We start from the raw sequence: 19,602 nt of genomic DNA on the forward strand, positions 1-19,602 counted from the left end.
AGGTTTAGGTTTAAGTAAAATTAAAAATTTTAGGGTTAGGTTTAGGTTTAGGTTTAAGGTTAGGGTTACATTTAGGGTTATGATTAGGGACTAAAATGTGCTTAAATATATAATTAATAAATTAATTATTAGGTGGCACAACAAATAATTGCATCGTTATGTATTTATACAACCTGCAATTCTCATCTCATGGCACATCACTTCAAGCAAGTATGAATGTAGACACCCTTATGTCTTTGTGAGGAAACAGATCCAAATTAGGAAGGCCTTGTTGAACAACAATGGGAAAATTAGGGTATTGGTCATCTCTCAGAGTTCTTCCAGTAGTTGACATTAGGTGAAACCCTCTAGGCCTGTACCTTTGTCTTGAGACATCTCCTTCGCCTCTTAAGTGTTTAGCTAGATTGGTCCATTCAAATCTGTGTGAACCAATGCCTACACCATCTCTAACATGATCCATTTATTTATTTATGTTTATAGATGACTATACAAAGTAAACTAGCCACTTATGTTATCATTATAACATACTCCAAGGTTGAATATTGTCTAACCTTGAATGCATTTGTGAAAGACTAGTCTCACTACATGGCTAGCCATCTAAAACAAAAAAGGGGGGGATGTAAGGATAAATTGATTCGATGCATTTAATGTATCTCATGAGTATAAGAAATTAAGAGGCATACATTAGTAAGTGAGAAGACAAAATTGATCAAGTTAAATGATCCTCTACACCACTTAGTGTATCCCAAGTAATAGCGACATAAATGATTTGACGTATACCAAGAGTATAAGAAATTAAGAGGCACACACATTAAGCAAGGAGATGAAACAAATCAAGTTAAATGAGCCTTTTCACTTAGTGTATCCCAAGAAATACAAACATGAATAATGGAGGTGGACATAGCAAGCAAGGGGCAAAAAAGGTGCGAGTCAAATGATCCTATGGGCTTGGTGTATCCTAACAAAAAAACGTATAAAGACTTGTAAGGATAAGATATATTTCTCTCTCTATCTCTCTCTCTCTCTCCCCCCCCGCTCTCTCTAACCTGAACTTGCTACCACATCTAATGAGAGAGAGAGAGAGAGAGAGAGAGAGAGAGATAGAGAGAGAAAGAGAGAGAGAGAGACATGGTAGCAAGAGCAGGTTAGAGAGAGAGAGAGATCATATAGTGAGAGCATAGAGTAGTCACTTACATATTGACCTATGTCTATGCCAATTTTTGGTCCTCTACAGAGGAACACACACAGAAAGGAGGTGAATCAGATCAGATCATGGGGTAGCTAACCCCATGTACTTGATTTTCTTCAACTCTAGGTGGTCACTATTGTCTTAGAGACAACTCGTCTTCCAAAAGAAGCATTTGGCTTGTAGGTTCCCCCTACCTAAGTGAAATCCATCTCTCCCTAGGGCTCCAAGGTGTGCACCACACCATGCATGTGTGCATTTATCCTCTTCTTTGGGTAAATTTCTCCACCCATGGTCCTTTGTATCTCATCCAAGAAGACCCCATCATATGCACAAGTGTTAGGTAACACAATGTGCCTCTTCTAGACCACTGTCTCGTAGTCCTTTCCGCTAGCAAATGGTGAAGTCCTCTCTAGAACTTCTTCATTTGTCCTTATCCTACTTCTCCTCACTCTTGGATCCATCTTATTAGCAAGACCCTCTTCTTCGATGCTACTCTCACACAAAGCCATAATTGCCTATGTGGCTCTCCGAACCATGTGCTAAAATGCATCTAAAGGCTCACTAGCGGAGATCACCCCACTACAAACTACTTCATTCCATTGTAGCCTCCTTTCCAAACCCTCCCCCTTGCCAGGTTCTCTCTCTCTCTCCCTCTCTCCCTTCCTTTGTATTTATTTTTTTGATCATCATGGTGTTTTATCTTTTAAGAGCCTAACAAGTGTTGTTGTGTGTGTTGTGCCTTCAGATTAGCCTTTACATGAGGGTAGAAGATGGCTCCTAAAACTCGTTCTAAGAAGGCTCATACACAACATGATGTGGTGGATGTTTCTCAACCAAAAGGATCCAAAAGCACCGAAGTGCCTTGTGTGAGTGAGGAAGCCTCTGTAATAGTCACACCCACAATGGATAGTCTAACTTGTAATTGTGGGTTTTATACTGAGGGTTTAAATTGATATTTTGAATCATCAATTGTAATTTGCATGACATAATCTATTGTAATTGTTTCATGCATGGAGAGAGGGAGAGAGAGGGGAGGGGTGTATCTTGTACCTTGTATAGTAATTGTTTCATGCATGGAGAGAGGGAGAGAGAGAGAGGGGAGGGGTGTATCTTGTACCTTGTATAGTAATTTTGAGTTGCATCAAGAGATAAGGAGTAAGCATAGGGGTGTAAAATATAAAATATGTAATAAGTTAAGGTTACATGATTACTTGTCCCCGCAAAAAGATCCATGATCCACTCTCCTTTTAAAGATAGAAGCTCAATTAAATCCATCATCAAAAGTTGTGGTTTTTGATAACGATTCATGATCTCATTTGAATCACCAGAAAGATCCCTAAGCTTTCGACACATGCCTGGTCTATCAAAAATATTTGTTCGGTTAGGTTTCGAAGCAAAATTAAAATTTCCTTTACTGTTCATACCCACAAGAGACCAGAAACCAATGGTAGCAAACTCGACAGCAAAAGAAAGTCTGTCAAGCTTATAGCCTTTGATGTTAGGCTTTGTCCTACAAAAGAAAAAGTTAGCCTTTGATGTTAGGCTTTGTCCTACAAAAGAAAAAGTTAGGCTTTGACTTAAGCTTTTATAACTTGCAAAAGAATCCTTGAAATTTAACATACCATATGCATAGCTGATGGACCATTTGATTAGCAGAGATTTGATCATGAGCATGAAAAATTACCAGTGCCCATGATTCAGTTGTTGTTGTGACCTTCTTGAAAGCGTCGATGACTCTTTTATATGCTCTTATACCATACTTTACTTCATCGTGTATTGAGTGTGGTGCCTTAAATCCATACGGAGCAACAGCAAATGGCTAAAGTAAAATGTTGTGCAGTCACAAACGATTCCATGTTCTCTACTTTGCCTTCATGAACAAAATATTGAACTGGTTCTGCAGACACATCATCAGAAATGAAAATATTTTCCTCTTGAATGGTCTCCAAAGTTTGTGCCTCTTCTAATCTCTTCCGCTCTGCCCTTGCGCAACTCAAATGTTGCTCAAACTCTTGAGGAATGCTCTTTATGGGAGCACGAGGTGCTTGAGACTTGTTAAAATGAAAATAAGTAAACATTAAATGTATTCTAGAATACACATTGACTGGATTACAAAAATCAAAATCAATTTTTAAAAATATTTGATCTAAATTTTTACAAAACCTTCAAAAACACTCAAATAAAAAAAAAATCTATTCAAATATGTAGTTTACTTACTGCATTTTTGTGAAAAGATAAATGAAACGCTCTAAGGAGCTTGGCTGGCTAGTGATGGGATGAAACATTTGAACCTCGTTCCAATCCTTGCAATTAAGTTTTTCAATCATGATTCTTTGCATGTACAAGAAAGTCTTTTGCCTGTTTCAAAAAAACACAAAATGAAAAAACAACTTTAGATGAAATATTTAAAAAGAAGAATTAGCAACGTACTATTCCAATTCCTTTGCCATTTCATGGAGTGTCAAAGAACCTCCTTTCACTCGTGCTGCCAAGATGGGTATGATAATATTTTTCTCGTGTATTCCTTGCATTGCTCGCCAATTCGTGATACGCATTTCTTCAGGAATTGGCTTCAAAGTGTCCTGATTCCCTGTTCCTTTGCCCTTTTGACTTCCACGTGGGAGCTTTACTTTTTGCCCTTTGATTTTACCTTCCTCCCAAAGCTTGAAAATGTTTTCTTGTAGATCCCATATCTCTCCATCACAAAAGGCCAACTGAAAGAAATTGTCATGACTTCGAACATTTGTTTTTCCAGAGTGTCCAGCTTTGCTTGACTTCTTTGTGACAAGGCCAACTTACTGACAAAGCTTGATTTTGAAAGCTTCATTAGTTTTGTAAGAAAGACATGGATAGTCGCATCTCGGAATCAATGTTGTGATCAAGGGCAAGTAGCTTTGCATGATCATTACTTAACCCAGCATAGACCCATGCTAGGACTGTCTTATAGCTCTCTACATGAGGATACTCAGCACATAACTCTTTTTTAGCAATGAGAGAGTCAGTTCCCCCCAAGACAAAGTATTTGTATTGATTGATTTTTGATCTCTCAAAACTCTCTTTGTTAACACAAGAAGACTTATCCACAAGAACAAGAAGGGGTAAAACATTTGTTGTTGGTTTCTCCTTCATTGTTACTTTAAGATTACTCACATGTCCAGGGACAATGGTTCGAACTTCTAGTGGTCTCTTATTTGAAACAAGATCCAATGGAGGACGTTCTATGTTAGGCACTAGTAAAATTAAGGGTCTCTCATCAACCATATGAAACTTTTTGGCCTTATTTCTTATGGTATTAAGACCAGAAGATTCTAAGGATGAGACTTTGGAGCTCCAGGTCCAGAAAGCAAAGTATCACTCACATCTTGAGACTTTGACCCAGAAGTCTCTTCAAGAACTTCAACATCTTCTTTTGAGTCATCTATGTATGTACCTTCATTCTCTTCATAATCAGAATCATCAGTGGAGTGGTTGGAATTGTATAAATTGTCATAATGCTCTTGAAATGCTTCAAAAAAAGACTACATAAAAAAAAGAAAAAATCATTCTAAGTAGAAGAGGACTTGAAGACTTGATAGAGTGAACTTAAAAGTAAGAACCAAAGAGTAACTTATGCAAAAGTAAGAACACTATAACCATCTCTCTGTATACTAGAATACATGGTAAACTCATTAAACCAGACATAAAAAGTAAGCCAAACTTCCTTCTTGCTAAAATTCATTCAAACTAAACAAGACAAACTTCTTGTATACTAGAATGCATTCTAGCATATGCTAGAGCAGACAAACTTCTTGTATACTAGAATACATGCAAACTAGACTTGACTAGACCTCTAAGTGTTTCAAGATATGAGCTAGAAAGACAAGAATTAAATAGACTAAAAAACAAAGAATAGTTCTCAATGTATTCTAGAATACACAAAGATAAGAAGTTTTATGAACTACGCGTAGACTAGAATACATACAAACTAGACTAGACAAACTTCATGTATATTAGAATACATGCAAACTAGAGTTGACTAGACCTCTATGTATTCCAATACATGAGCTGGAAAGACATGACTCAAACAAACTTGAAAAAGAATAACAGTTCTCTACATATTCCAGAATACACAAAGATAAGAAATTTTTTTAACACTAATGAAAAAAAGGTCAAGAGAAAGACATCCATACCCGTTTGCGAGTAATCATTGCATCTTTAAACTCTTGCTGGGTAGAAATAGGATTCATCTCTTCAAGCCGAAAATCTGCAGAGAAAACTCTAACTGCAAGAAACTTCCCTTTGTTGTTGTCTACCAGATGATGAATGATCCCACGAGATATACTTTCTTTGACTTCAACAATGCGACTATAAGTTAAATACTTTGTATTTTTCAGAGTCTCCTTTTTCTTTTGCAATAGAAAGGAAAGGTGTGTTTGGCTCAACGATTGTCTTGTGCTTACCTACCATGCCAAATTGAATTGTCCAAGCAAATCCTTCTCGTGCTTTACCTCTTGCACTACTCCAAAGAGTTGTAGCTTCCATGCTTGAAGACTTTTTATGCTGATGTTGAGTTAAAGGTGTGCTTCCTTGAGATGATGGAGGAAGTTCATGAGTAGCTAAAACCATTCTGCTTGATGGTGGTTGATCTTGTAATTCTGGAAACTGGTGAGCTGCTAAAAGTTATCTTCTTGGCTCACTTGGATGCCTATTAGGGTTTGGAAGAGTCACAATCACTCGAGGTGCCTGAAAGTCAGGACTAATTGGAGCAGGTTGAGATCGGGACGGTGTCAAGACTCCTGAACGTCCTGAGCCACCCACACAGGGACAGATGCAGCTGCTTGATTACTTTTCTTTTGCTTCTTAGAAGCTCGAGCATCACGTATTGGTGGTGAGGCCATCTTAATCCTAAACAAGACAATAAAAAATCATTAACTCATTGCTAAGATAAACAAACAGAGACAAAATCATTAACTCGTTGCTAAGATAAATAAATAGAGACAAAATCATATTTCTCATGAAAAAAAATGATTTGTTAAATGAAACAACATTTAAGATTAGCAAACGTGTATGTAGGGCAAACAAACGAGAAAGACAAAAAGTAAAAGAGAACAAATAGACATAGAGAGAAAGAGAGAGAGAGAGAGAGAGTGTGTTAACCTCCATGCAAGAACGGACCTAGATGTGTAAGCAAACATGAGATAGGAATGTAAGAGAGAGAGCTCCTCAGCACACTAGAGACAAAGAGGGAGAGAGAGATGTATTCTAGAATACAACATGTTGTTTTCCTTCAAAGATGTGTTTTATAATTGAATTTCAACAAATGACTTTCTAGAGCTGTGTATTCCAAAATACAACTCACAAGAAGCTTCAAAACACAATACAGAGATATAGAAGAGAGGAGAAAGCACTAAGAGATGAATAGATCAAACCCAAAACAATTAGGATCCTTTTTATCACCAAAGTACTTACAGAACCTCTTTCTTGAACACAATTTGAGAAAAATTTACCCCCAAAATCTATCTTTTGCTATGTTGCTCTGTGGAGATTCTGACCGCTCTGTTGGCTTCAAAAGGGGGGTAAAACCCTAGGACGCCTGGTCGAAATACTCCCGGGCCGCTCCTCCTCTGTTTTTTATGTTAAAACTAAAGTTTGCTGTTTTTTAGTCGCGCGCGCTCGAGAGCTTTTGCTTTCTTTGCATGTCTTCTAAAATTAGATAAAAAGCAAATCTTTTTTGCATGAAGGTCTATTCTAATGGTTTACATTGAGTTTGGGTTATTGTAGAACACAGCTTGCCGAAGCCGTGTATTCTGGAATACAACTCAAGTGTAGAGAGAAATTGTATTCCAGAATACAACTTGATGAAGCTGTGTATTTTGGAATACAACTCAAGTGTGTAGAAAGAAGTTGTATTCCAGAATATAGCTTATTGAAGCTCTGTATTCTAGAATACAACTCAAGTGTAGAGAGAAGTTGTATTCCAGTATACAGCTTGCTGAAGCTGTGTATTCTGGAATACAACTCAAGTGCAGAGAGAAGTTGTATTCTAGAATATAACTTGTTGAAACTGTGTATTCTGGAATATAGCTTGTTAAAACTGTGTATTTTGGAATACAATCTCAAGTATAGAGAAAAAATATATTTTTGAATATAGCTTGTAAAAGCTTCATATTCTGGAATACAACTCAAGTGTTGAGAGAAGTTGTATTCCAAAATACAACTTGTACAAGTAATGGATTCAGGAATACAACCTCAAAGTGCATAAGTGTTAAATTTTTAAAAATGTGACTTCAAGCTTTGTATTCTAGAATACAAACTACTTAATACACAAGAAACATGGCAACTTATCGATTTTTGTGTTGTATTCCAGAATACAACACAAGAATTAGCTTTTTAAAAAATGAAGTCATTATAATTTTTAAAAATGATTGATTAAATCTTTATTTTATAAAATATTATTTTTTCAATCTCTTTTTTTCTTAATTTACATATGAAATCTTCTTTTTGGTATTTTTATGTATTTAAAAGACAAACAATTCTTTCAAAAAAATATCTTTAAAAAAAAAGTCTATTTTTGAAATCACTTACCACCTTAGATAATGTTTTTGTTTTTCTTCCTAGCCATAATTTCCTCGTAGCAAACTTTGAACCAAATGACAATGAAAGAAAATTCAAAATTGTAACAAATAACAAAGTAATCAAGAAAATGCATACCTTACAGAATTAAACTCAAGAAAAATGCTCCAAATTTAAAAAAACGCTCTTGTGGCTCTCTTAGCGGCAGACCCTTGGAATGTGTTTCTAAAAAAGACTTCCTCTCATCTTTTAAGTCCCATTTTTTATAATAATTAATAATTTTTAATATTTAAATTAATATTATTATTTTTGAATCTAACCATTATAAGTTATTTGGATTTGAGATTACACTCCACTTTGTAGCTTAGACCATTGTTTTTTAGAGAAACTTAGAGGTTTGAAGTTCCTAGTCATGGCAGGGCAACAAAATTCTCTCTCAAGCTCATTTTGCTCTTTTCAAGTGCCTGTATCCGTACTCACTCCTAAAAGTCTGAGCCAATCTATCAGTGATGATGATGTTACAAGCCCACTATTTGCTAATTTATCAAATTCTGATACTGATGTTCCAGTTTCTCCATCATTAGTTCAGCCTATTCGTGTGGAGACAACCGTTCCCTTGAGAAGAAAAGACAAGTTTTTGCATCGCAATGCATTGAGAGAGGCATGTAGGGTGTATTGTTGTAAAAAAAACTGCTTGAGGACACTTGGATTCAGAAAAATTAAGCAAGAATGTGAAAACTTCTTTGCTTTAAAACGTGCTCAACAGAATACAGCATTACATGGTTTTTTATTAAGGTCTGGAGAGAAGATAAAATATACAATTTTTGGCACGATTGTGTGTCGAAAGTGTTTTCTTCAAGTGTTTTGTTTAAGCAATCAGCGGATGCAAAAGATCTTAAAGCGATTGCAAAACGGACAGAAGAAGATTCACGGTACTCATTTAGTATACGTGACACTCCTCACAGTTGTGTTTTCTCAAGAGCTGGATGGAACGATTTGTCACTTACAATGGTGAGCGCATGCCAAATTCAAAATTCACCCATTTGCCTGATAATTTTACAAAGGGAGAAGTTTACAACCTCTATGTGGAAACGTTGAAAGGAAGGAACATGTCATTTCTTTCATTAACTTCATTTCTTAGAGTTTGGAGATAATATTTTGCTGATGTGAAAATTCCCAAGAAAACTAGAATGGGGGTTTGTCAAATTTGTGCAGAGCTCAAAGCCAAAAGAGATGTTGCAAAGACATTTGAAGAAAAAGGTATGTTTGATTTGTGTTTTTTGTACGTTTTAATTTATGAATGAGAATTCCAAGTGGTATAATTTAAACTAGCTTTACATTGTTTTGAGTTTTCAGATCCTATTCTACAAGCACTTAAAGCTCATCGAGAACAACAAAGTACAGAGCGTCAAAAGCTAGCAAAGCATTGAAAGAAGTGCCTTGAGCAGAAAGAAATGTATTTGGGATTAGTCATAGATGGAATGGATCAAAAGAAGACGTTGATACCCCATTTCATGCATGCTCCAAAGAATTTGAAGGAAGAGAATTTCATACAACTACACGTTGTTGGAGCCCTCATCTTTAACGACATCATGACGTCGAAAGTTTTTATAAACTTTCCAAATTTACACAATGACCCTAACTTGACCATCACCATAATTAAGAAAATAGTAAGTGAATGGCAAGGAGAATTACCTAGCACACTTTATGTGCAGCTAGATAATACGGCAAGGGAAAACAAAAATCAAATAGTGCTTGCTTATTTGAGTATGTTGGTGCAGCAGAAAGTTTTCAAAAAGGTCAAACTTGGATTTTTGTTGGTGGGTCACACTCATGATCAAATTGATCAGATGTTTAGTAGGTTTTCAATCAAACTTGCTAAGAAAAGTGCATTTGACCTTTCAGAGGTGTGCACAATTCTTAAAGAAGCTTATGATCTTGCGCCGCCAGAAATTCATGTTTTGAAAGACACCTATGATTTTAGAGAGTTTGCAAAACAGGTGGAGATTTTGCAAGCCCTGCATTCGCTCAGCTTAATGACCATAGTTTCCAACATCAATTCAAAATAAAAGAAAAAGAAGCTGAAACATGTTTGTGGTGTAAGAAGTACTCTAACTCAGAGGCATGGCATCCTCAGGATGGTTTGAAGTTTCTACTCAGTGTCCCAGAACGACAAATTCTTTAAGCAGCAAAAATGCTTTTAGCATCAAGCATTGAAGCAGCAAAAGCTCAAAAAGAAAAGCGAGCCATCAATTATCAGCAATGTTTGATAGAAATTAAAGAGACCATACAATAGCACGTGTATTTTCCAGCTTGCTCACTTGGATGATGGAATACATTTTTTCATGAGCAAGAAATCTTGATTGAGGAAGTTCAAAGCAATTCAAGATCACTGATAAATCTGGAGCCCTTTCTTTGGAGGGTACAAGAACTTGAAGACCGTGATGATAATATTCAAATGCCAAATCAACAAACAGAATTGCCTGAAGAATTGCAAACATTGGTGCATGGGGAGACTCGCGAAGCATATGTTGGTGCTAGAAGGACTAGTCAACAACGGCTGCAAGAGAAGGAAATGTGGGAAGGAAATATTGAGGAGCTCACTGTAGGTGCAATGATTGCAGTGTTAGCAACAGATGATGAAAGCGGATGTCCTTTTTGGTTGGCAAAGGTACTTAAAGTCCTTGAGGAAAATGGAAAAGTAAGCTCAACTGAGGTCCACTGGTACAAGGTCAATGGAGATGATGCATTATTAGGAAAATATTATCTAGAGATGATTCGAGTAAATAAAAATGGAAAGAAAGCAAATCGTAGTCAACGTCGCATGGATAGCCTAAGCATGGAGGATGTGGAAGTTCTTGTTTATGGTTTTACCTTGAAAAAGTCGGGTCATCTACGAGAACAAACCAAAAAAATTCTTGTGGAGAAAGTCAAAGATTTAACACGAGAGGCATAAGACCTCTCATTGTAACCAATTTTGTGGACATTATTATTTTATTGCAAATTGAGTAATTTTTTTCTCAAAAAATGTGTGATTTTATGAGCAACTCTATCATCTTTCAAAGTATTGAAGTGTAAAACTTGCACTTTTTAACAGTTTTTTTGAGTTTTTTTAGGAGCTCGTGCTCTTTTTGGTTTTAAAAATAGTGTTTTTTGAGATATTTTAGCATTTTCAAAAATGGGTTGTATTTTTGATGTTTTAGTTGTACTTTTAAATGGTTGGATGTTAGTGAGATCGAGAGAGAAAATGAAAGAGGGTCATAGGGAGAGAGTGTGAGATTGAGGGAGTGAGAGTAGAGAGAGAGTAGAGAGAGAAAAAAGCGCTCGCCATTTTGGAGGAATCACTTGCTGGAAAATGCTCGCCAAATTTTTTTTCCCTTTTTGGAGTTATCTTTTTGAAAAGCAAGCTTTTGATACATATAAATATGGAGAGTGGTACAATGGGCCACACTCATCCAGGTGCGATTTAACCCAATCTTGTGTGTTGATGGTGATCTCTTTTCTATTTTCTAGCTCTCTTGTTTAATTAATTTTGTTTATTAAGGTTTATGCTTTTTATTTGTGCAAGTCTATGCTATGCTCTAATTTTTGTGCTTGAGAAGTAGATTTCTTCTCCAAGTGTCTTAAAGCTCCTGACATTATTCAACAAGCTCAGTGGTCCAATTCCTCCACATCTCACATCCAAGTGTATAAAGACCATCGAGCTCTATAATAGACCATTTAGCATCCATCGCATCTCAATTGTAGTGTATAAAGGTCCTAGGACTCTATAATAGCAAACCATGCATGTAGCATGACTATACACATAAGATCATTTTTAATTTCATTTCAGCTCGTGTCTTTTTCTCACACTTTTCATCCCCATTGTGAATCCATAAGGTCACACAAGTTACAAATTTTCATCCCCATTGTGAATCCATAAGGTCACACAAGTTACAAATTTTGAGCACCCCTTGTGTGAATTATTAGCCATCCGTTTCTAAGTGGTGAATGTGCATTTTTCTATCAACAAGCACTTAGAAGGTAAGAGATTCACATACTATATTCAATGGACCTAGATTGAACATCTAAGGTGAGAACCTGCAAAAGCAATCTAGGAAGGCAAGGTGAGAGTGGCATATTGGACTTATACTTAGATTGAACCTCTAAATATGTCATATAGATAGCCATGATTTGAAATGAAAAGACTTATACTTAGATTGAGCCTTTAAATAAGTCATACAAATAGCCAATACAGATAACCATGATTCCAAACAAAAAGACTTGTTAGTTTTTTGAAACTAGAGTTTTTAATGTAGCCACATCATGTTCCTTTGAGCACTTAATGTAACATGCATACAAAATAGCATGCACCTTTAGTATCCTTTTGAACAAGGTGCTTCCATATGTATTATCTTTACACGTACTCACATACTTTTTAAGAGTAAAGATTAAGATAACACTTCAATCAATGGAAAAACATTAAGCTATTCATCAACAAAGAGTCAACTTTGTAAGGAAGTTGTCTTCTCACTACACTATACCTGTAGATCTCTCTATGTATTATACTTGAGTAGTAAAGCAAGCTCTCATAGGACATGTTCACGAGGGGTGTTGGTGTGGTGGAATGCCCAAAAAACTCATTGGTTCTTAGATGGGCTAATCAAACTCATGGTTGTGGATTGTGGTGGTGACCAATCATGACCAAACAATGGAAACCACCTTAGGCTCTATAAACCAGTCCATCATACCCTGTAAAAACTAGTCTAGACCTTGTAAATCGACATGATAAATACTATAAAATTATTTTAGAGCTTCTAAACTAGTGTAGCACAACCACATGACGAATGCCATCATTTCTAGTTTAAACAATGTGAATCAAAATACCACAACCGATTGCTAAAAATGTTCTTTGTGTGTGAACAAGCCCATATTAGGACATTGTTTATCCTTACTTGGATTTATTTATAAGATGTCTTGTCTCAATATTTCATAGGGATGTTTGTTATTTTAATGAGTTTTTACTAACCAAGAATGGTCAAGGAGCAAGGTGAGGTGGAGAACACGACATGTGGAAGAGTAAATTAGTACCATGTCAAGTCTTAATTTGTCTTCCAAATGCATGGTCTTAAGTTTCACGGCGGGAATGTGAACCTCACATTCTCTTATTGCCAAACATGTTTTTTTGAAAAACTCTTTAGCTAATGTAATGATGAGTGATAAAAGGATATTTCTATACTTAATTGTTAGTTTTTTTCCTCATCTAAGTTTTGCTTAGTGTGGAATATAAGTACAAGGATATAATTAGTAATCAATCTAAATATATGTAATTAACCTTCATCAATAATATTTATTTTACTTGTAGACATTACAAATCAAAAATAAGTTTCGGTTCTTAGAGCTTAGTTACCAACATTTCATAGGGATCTTTGTTATTTTAATGAGTTATCACCAAGAATGGCCAAGTAGCAAGGTCAGATGGAGAACATGACATATGGAAGAGTAAATTAGTACCACATTGAGTCTTAAATTAGTACAAAATTGAGTCTTAATTTGTCTTCCAAAAGCATGGTCTTAAATTTAATGAGAATGTGAACCTCAAGTTCCCTTATTGCCAATGTACACATGTTTAATGCTTAATGCTATCACCTTTCAATTTTAGAAGTCTAATGCTTTGACAAATCGTTTAAATAATGTGTGAAGGAAAGGTTCCTTTCTTGGAAACCAAGTCCTTGGAGGAGACATACCAAACAACAAGGATCGATAGTGTAAAACAGAAGGGTGTCTCACTTATTTTGCACTTGACTAAACTTAATAATTTTTTGGTCCAAATATTTATTGGCTTCCTCCTTGAGAAGAACCTAGCGTTTTTGAAATCCGATGGGGCTCGAAGGGCTTTTCGAATTGGCGGTAACATGTGGGCATGACTAGCTCTTACGCCTGCAACTCATAATCCCAAAATGTAAGCTTGCTTGGCTGCCTACCATGGTCACTCGGATATCTTGATATGGTGCTTCTAATGGAGCAGTGGAGGGTCTGACAGCCCCAAGCACATAGCCCCTCAAAGAACGAACAAGGGGCTTACTTTCCATTGCATGTCTGCTTACACCCACATAGTAGTTAGGCAAGGCACTAACATCTTAGGCATTCACATTCATATAGAGTGAACTTACACCCACGAAATATTTAGCTGCATAAGATAATGAATGGTGAGAATTAAATATTGACTCTTATCTTGGCCCTAAGCATTCACACCTTGGTTTGGCAATACTTAAAATATAGGTCTGCGGCTATCCAAGGCCACCTAGACTTGTGCAAACACTTAATCTAAGCATGCAATTTCCATAATTAATCTCGTGGCATGCCTTTCAAAGACAAGAAGTGATCGTACCGTAAAATATACAATATTAGCATTTCTAATGCCAATGGTGGCCAAATGAAGTTTTCAATGAATGGCGTTGATGCTAGAGAGGTGTCCAATGATGGGTTAACATAAACCCCTTCCTCAAGCAGATTTCATCCTCAGAATATGTTGGTGAAGATGAGTCGATTCCGTATAGGAAGGTGATGATAGTTTAAGGCCAAGTGTTGTGATACCTACGTGAAAAACTAATCAACCAATAAAGAGTTCCTTGTATAATAAGATGAAACATGGTTATTCATGCCTTTTGTTTTTGTTGTTATTATGACTGGGTAAACTTCAAGTTGTGCTACGAAGGGGAAAGGTAAGACCAATTTAACTTAGAGGTTAGTAATAAGCATATCTATACCTAAACTAGTCTTAGGCATATATATGCCTACGGCTATGGCTTAGTCTCAAGATACACATACTTTAGTGGATTTAGTGCTGTGTGAATGTTTTTTTTTGGTTTAGTAAATTTAATATAAGGGATAAGGAACAAACCCGGAGACCAAGGCAATGGTCAAGAGACCTCCACCAAGGGTATCTACAAGAATCTCCTAATAAGGCAATGGCTTAGCCTCTCTTTTATTAGTTTATTCACGACACAAGGTCCTACTGCATAAGAAACAAGGCATCGATCCTAAGGTACCATCACTAGTAATCAAGAGTCCTACCAGGATCTTATACGATGCTAGTTATCTTCTTGGTCTTTTTTGTGTGTGTTTTTTAAATTTGTTATTTTCTCACCTACAACTGAGCTAAAGGTCACTAAAAGCTGAGTGGGAGTACTTGGCATACTCCATCGACATATTTTAAGGTCAATCATGGATAGGTAGGGACATTACTAAGTCTAAGAAATAATATGGCCTTAAAGTTCCTCTAAGTGGCAATTAGAAAGAAAAATTATGCATTTCTTTTCATATAAACATCACTCTAAGCCAAGCTTAATCAAATAGGATGTACATATTGGTTTCAACAGACGCACAAAATCTCTTTTTCACTTCCGTTGGACGGTATAAATACATCCTTGGGTTTAGTTCAAAGAAGACCACAAAAATGGTGATCCACATCACATCACATCCATTTCACCTCACATCCCATTCATTCACATCTATCTCGATTCACATCCCATCACATCTCATCCATTCACATCACATCTCATCCATTCACATCACATCTCATTCATTCGCATCTATCCCGATTCACATCACATCCATTCACATCACATATCATCCATTCACATCTATCCCAATTTACATCACATCCATTTCAGATCACATCTCATTCATTCACATCCCGATTCACATCTCATCCATTCACATCCCCATATCATTCATTCTCATTTATCTCGATTCACATCACATCACATCTCATCCATTCACATCACATATCATCCATTCACATCTATCCCAATTTACATCATATCACATCACATCCATTTCACATCACATCTCACCCATTCATACTTATCCGACTTACATCACATCACATCCATTCACATTCATTGTATCCCCATTACTTCACAGACATTCTATCCACATTACATCACATCCACATCATATCTCATTCATACACATCCCATCTTATTCATCCACATCCGTCCAATCATTCACATACGCACGACTATCCACATCTATCCATACATTCACATCTATCACTTCACATCCACATATATTCACATCACATTACATCTCTTTACATCACATCATATCTCATCCACATCCACATCCACATCATATCTCATCCACATCCACATCACATTCTGATCCACGTCTCTTTACATTACACCACATCTCATCCACATCTACATCTCATTCCCATCCATATCCCCTTACATCACATGACATCTCATCCACACCCACATCACATTCACATCCACATCCCTTTACATTACATTCTTTCACATACACATCCACATCCATTTACATCTCATTCTTTCACATACGACACATCCACATCCATTTACTTCCCATCTCATCCTTTCACATATCCTCTCATCTCATTCTCATCTCTTCATTCACATCCACATCTATTTACTTCATATCTCATCTTCATTCATTTTCATCACACCACATCCTATCACATCCCATTCACATCTTATCACATCCATTCATACATCCATTCACATCCTATCGCATCCCATTTACATCTTATCACATCTTATCACATCTTATCACATCCCATTTACATCTTGTCGCATCCCATTTACATCTTATCACACTTATTCTCATTTAATAGCTTTTCCTACTTGGATACCGATAATGGGACCTTTTCTAAATTTATGCCAATTGCTTGGCCTAGATAAAGGTTCTTTTTCTCGACAACTATTTTCATATTCTTTCTCAATTTCTCAAATTTATTATATTCAATATTCCTCTTTTGAATAAAAGAATTCATAGGATTTACAAAAATCAATTCTACCCATATTTTCACTTTTGATAAATATTCATAAATTGAATTATACTAAAAATTCCTCTTCTTCCCATTTAATTTCTTGGATCTCAAATACCATGGGAATTCCTTTTTTTGCATTTAATTATTTGCATTCCAATGTCATGGGAATTTCTCTTTTATCATAAAATAAATCTATCTAAAATTTCTCTTTTCTTTAATAAAATATCCATTAATTTAATATGCCAAGAATTTTACTTTTACTATTTAAATGATTAAATTGCAAATGTCATGGGAATTCCTCTTTTATCATTTAAATATTTCTCATACATATAATAAATTTATCTAAAATTCATCTTTGAATTTAAATAAAATATCTATTAATTCCAATATGTTAAGAATTTCACTTTTTCCATTTAAATGATTGAATTCCAAATGTCATGGGAATTCCTCTTTTATCATTTAAATATTTCTCATACATAAAATAAATTTATCTAAAATTTCTCTTTTAAATTTAGATAAAATATCCATTAATTCCAATATACCAAGAATTTCACTTTTCCCATTTAAATGATTGAATTCCAATGTCATGGGAATTCCTCTTTTATCATAAAATAAAATTACCTCAATATCCTCTTTTTTTAATTATTTAATAATGCATAAACCTTAAAAATTAGTTTTCCATTGAATGTGATGAAAATCATTCTTTTAGCCTAGGATATTCAATCCTAGAATATGGTAGGAAGTCCTCTTTTCACGTTATGCATAAGAATGAATTATGTATTAATTTCTTAAAAGTTTTGCCATAGCTCCGCTGCTATTACTGACAAGTTTCAATAATTTTGAAATGACTAGGACTTAGTAATGTAATTATGATAGTAAAACTATCTTTTAATCTTAAATCCAATTTATGGATTTAGCTCATAAGATTACCATAATTTACTAGCATATAAGTATAAAAAACCATTTTCTTAACCTCTAGCTTCACAAGCCTAGAGTTTGATTTGTGAATTGAGAATTTCTTCATGAGAAGCATCAATTGAATAGAGAATTGGTCATAGGAATGACCATTCTTTGGGGGAGAGAGAGAATTGGTCATAGGAATGACCATTCTTTGGGGGAGAGAGAGATAAACATAAAAGCATCCTAATTTAAGTATAAATTTCTCTTACTCCTTGTTCCAATATCTTCCTCAATGCACGCGTGGGTATCTTCGGCGACCCAAAGCCCAAGCACCGTATAGTCAGCCCCCTTTAGGATCCTTCGCAGGTCACCTAGCGCTTCACTCATAGGCCGCTTCCTTGGTCCCTCATCCACTGTACTGGAAGCTCACCATTTACATCGAGGCTGGTCTCAAGACCTCGGCCGACCTTGCTACGCGAGACGTCCTCCGTTGACTCTTATCAGTTAGGTCTCCATGACCTTATTCATAAGACGGTCAAAATGCTTCCCCATCATTCTTGACATAAAACAATCATTTAAAAACAGGTCATAAATACAGTTTCTATAATGAACTCTCGTCTTTCCACATGATTCCACATCAATCCACATTACTTAATCTAAGTCCAATCATATGTATTCTCATCGTCCTTCATCCATTCTCATCCAATCACATCATTTTCCATCTTATCACATCTTTCCACATTTATACTCATCACATCTCATCCACTCGCATCTACCCATATCCAGATCTCATCACATCACATTCATTCACATCTCATCCATTCATATCTACCCCGATCCACATCACATCACATCCATTTTACGTCACATCACATCCATTTACATCTATCCCGATTCACATCGCATCACATCTCATCCATTCACATCACATCTCATTCATTCACATCTATCTCGATTCACATCAGATCCATTCACATCACATATCATCCATTCACATCTATCCCAATTTACATCACATCCATTTCAGATCACATCTCATTCATTCACATCCCAATTCACATCACATCATATCTCATCCATTCACATCCCATATCATTCATTCTCATTTATCTCGATTCACATCACATCACATCTCATCCATTCACATCACATATCATCCATTCACATCTATCCCAATTTACATCATATCACATCACATCCATTTTACATCACATCTCATCCATTCATACTTATCCGACTCACATCACATCACATTCATTGTATCCCCATTCCTTCACATACATTCTATCCACATTACATCACATCCACATCATATCTCATTCATACACATCCCATCTCATTCATCCACATCCATCCAATCATTCACATGCACGACTATCCACATCTATCCATACATTCACATCCACATATATTCACATCACATCACATCTCTTTACATCACATCACATCTCATCCACATCCACATCACATTCAGATCCACATCTCTTTACATTACACCACATCTCATCCACATCTACATCTCATTCCCATCCATATCCCCTTACATCACATGACATATCATCCACACCTACATCACATTCACATCCACATCCCTTTACATTACATTCTTTCACATACACATCCACATCCATTTACATCTCATTCTTTCACATACACATCCATATCCATTTACTTCCCATCTCATCCTTTCACATATCCTCTCATCTCATTCTCATCTCTTCATTCACATCCACATCTATTTACTTCACATCTCATCCTCATTCATTTTCATCACACCACATCCTATCACATCTTATCACATCCATTCATACATCCATTCACATCCTATCGCATCCCATTTACATCTTATCACATCTATTCACATCCTATCACATCCCATTTACATCTTATCGCATCCCATTTACATCTTATCACATCTATTCTCATTTAATAGCTTTTCCTACTTTGATACCGATAATGGGACTTTTTATAAATTTCTGCCAATTGCTTGGCCTAGATAAAGGTTCTTTTTCTCGACAACTATTTCCATATTCTTTCTCAATTTCTCAAATGAATTATATTCAATATTCCTCTTTTGAATAAAAGAATTCATGGGATTTACAAAAATCAATTCTACCCATATTTCCACTTTTGATAAATATTCATAAATTGAATTATACTAAAAATTCATCTTCTTCCCATTTAA

This window comes from Cibotium barometz, chromosome 26 (assembly GCF_041138505.1).
Source record: "Cibotium barometz isolate CiBa-2024 chromosome 26, ASM4113850v1, whole genome shotgun sequence".
NCBI classification, from domain to species: domain Eukaryota; kingdom Viridiplantae; phylum Streptophyta; class Polypodiopsida; order Cyatheales; family Cibotiaceae; genus Cibotium; species Cibotium barometz.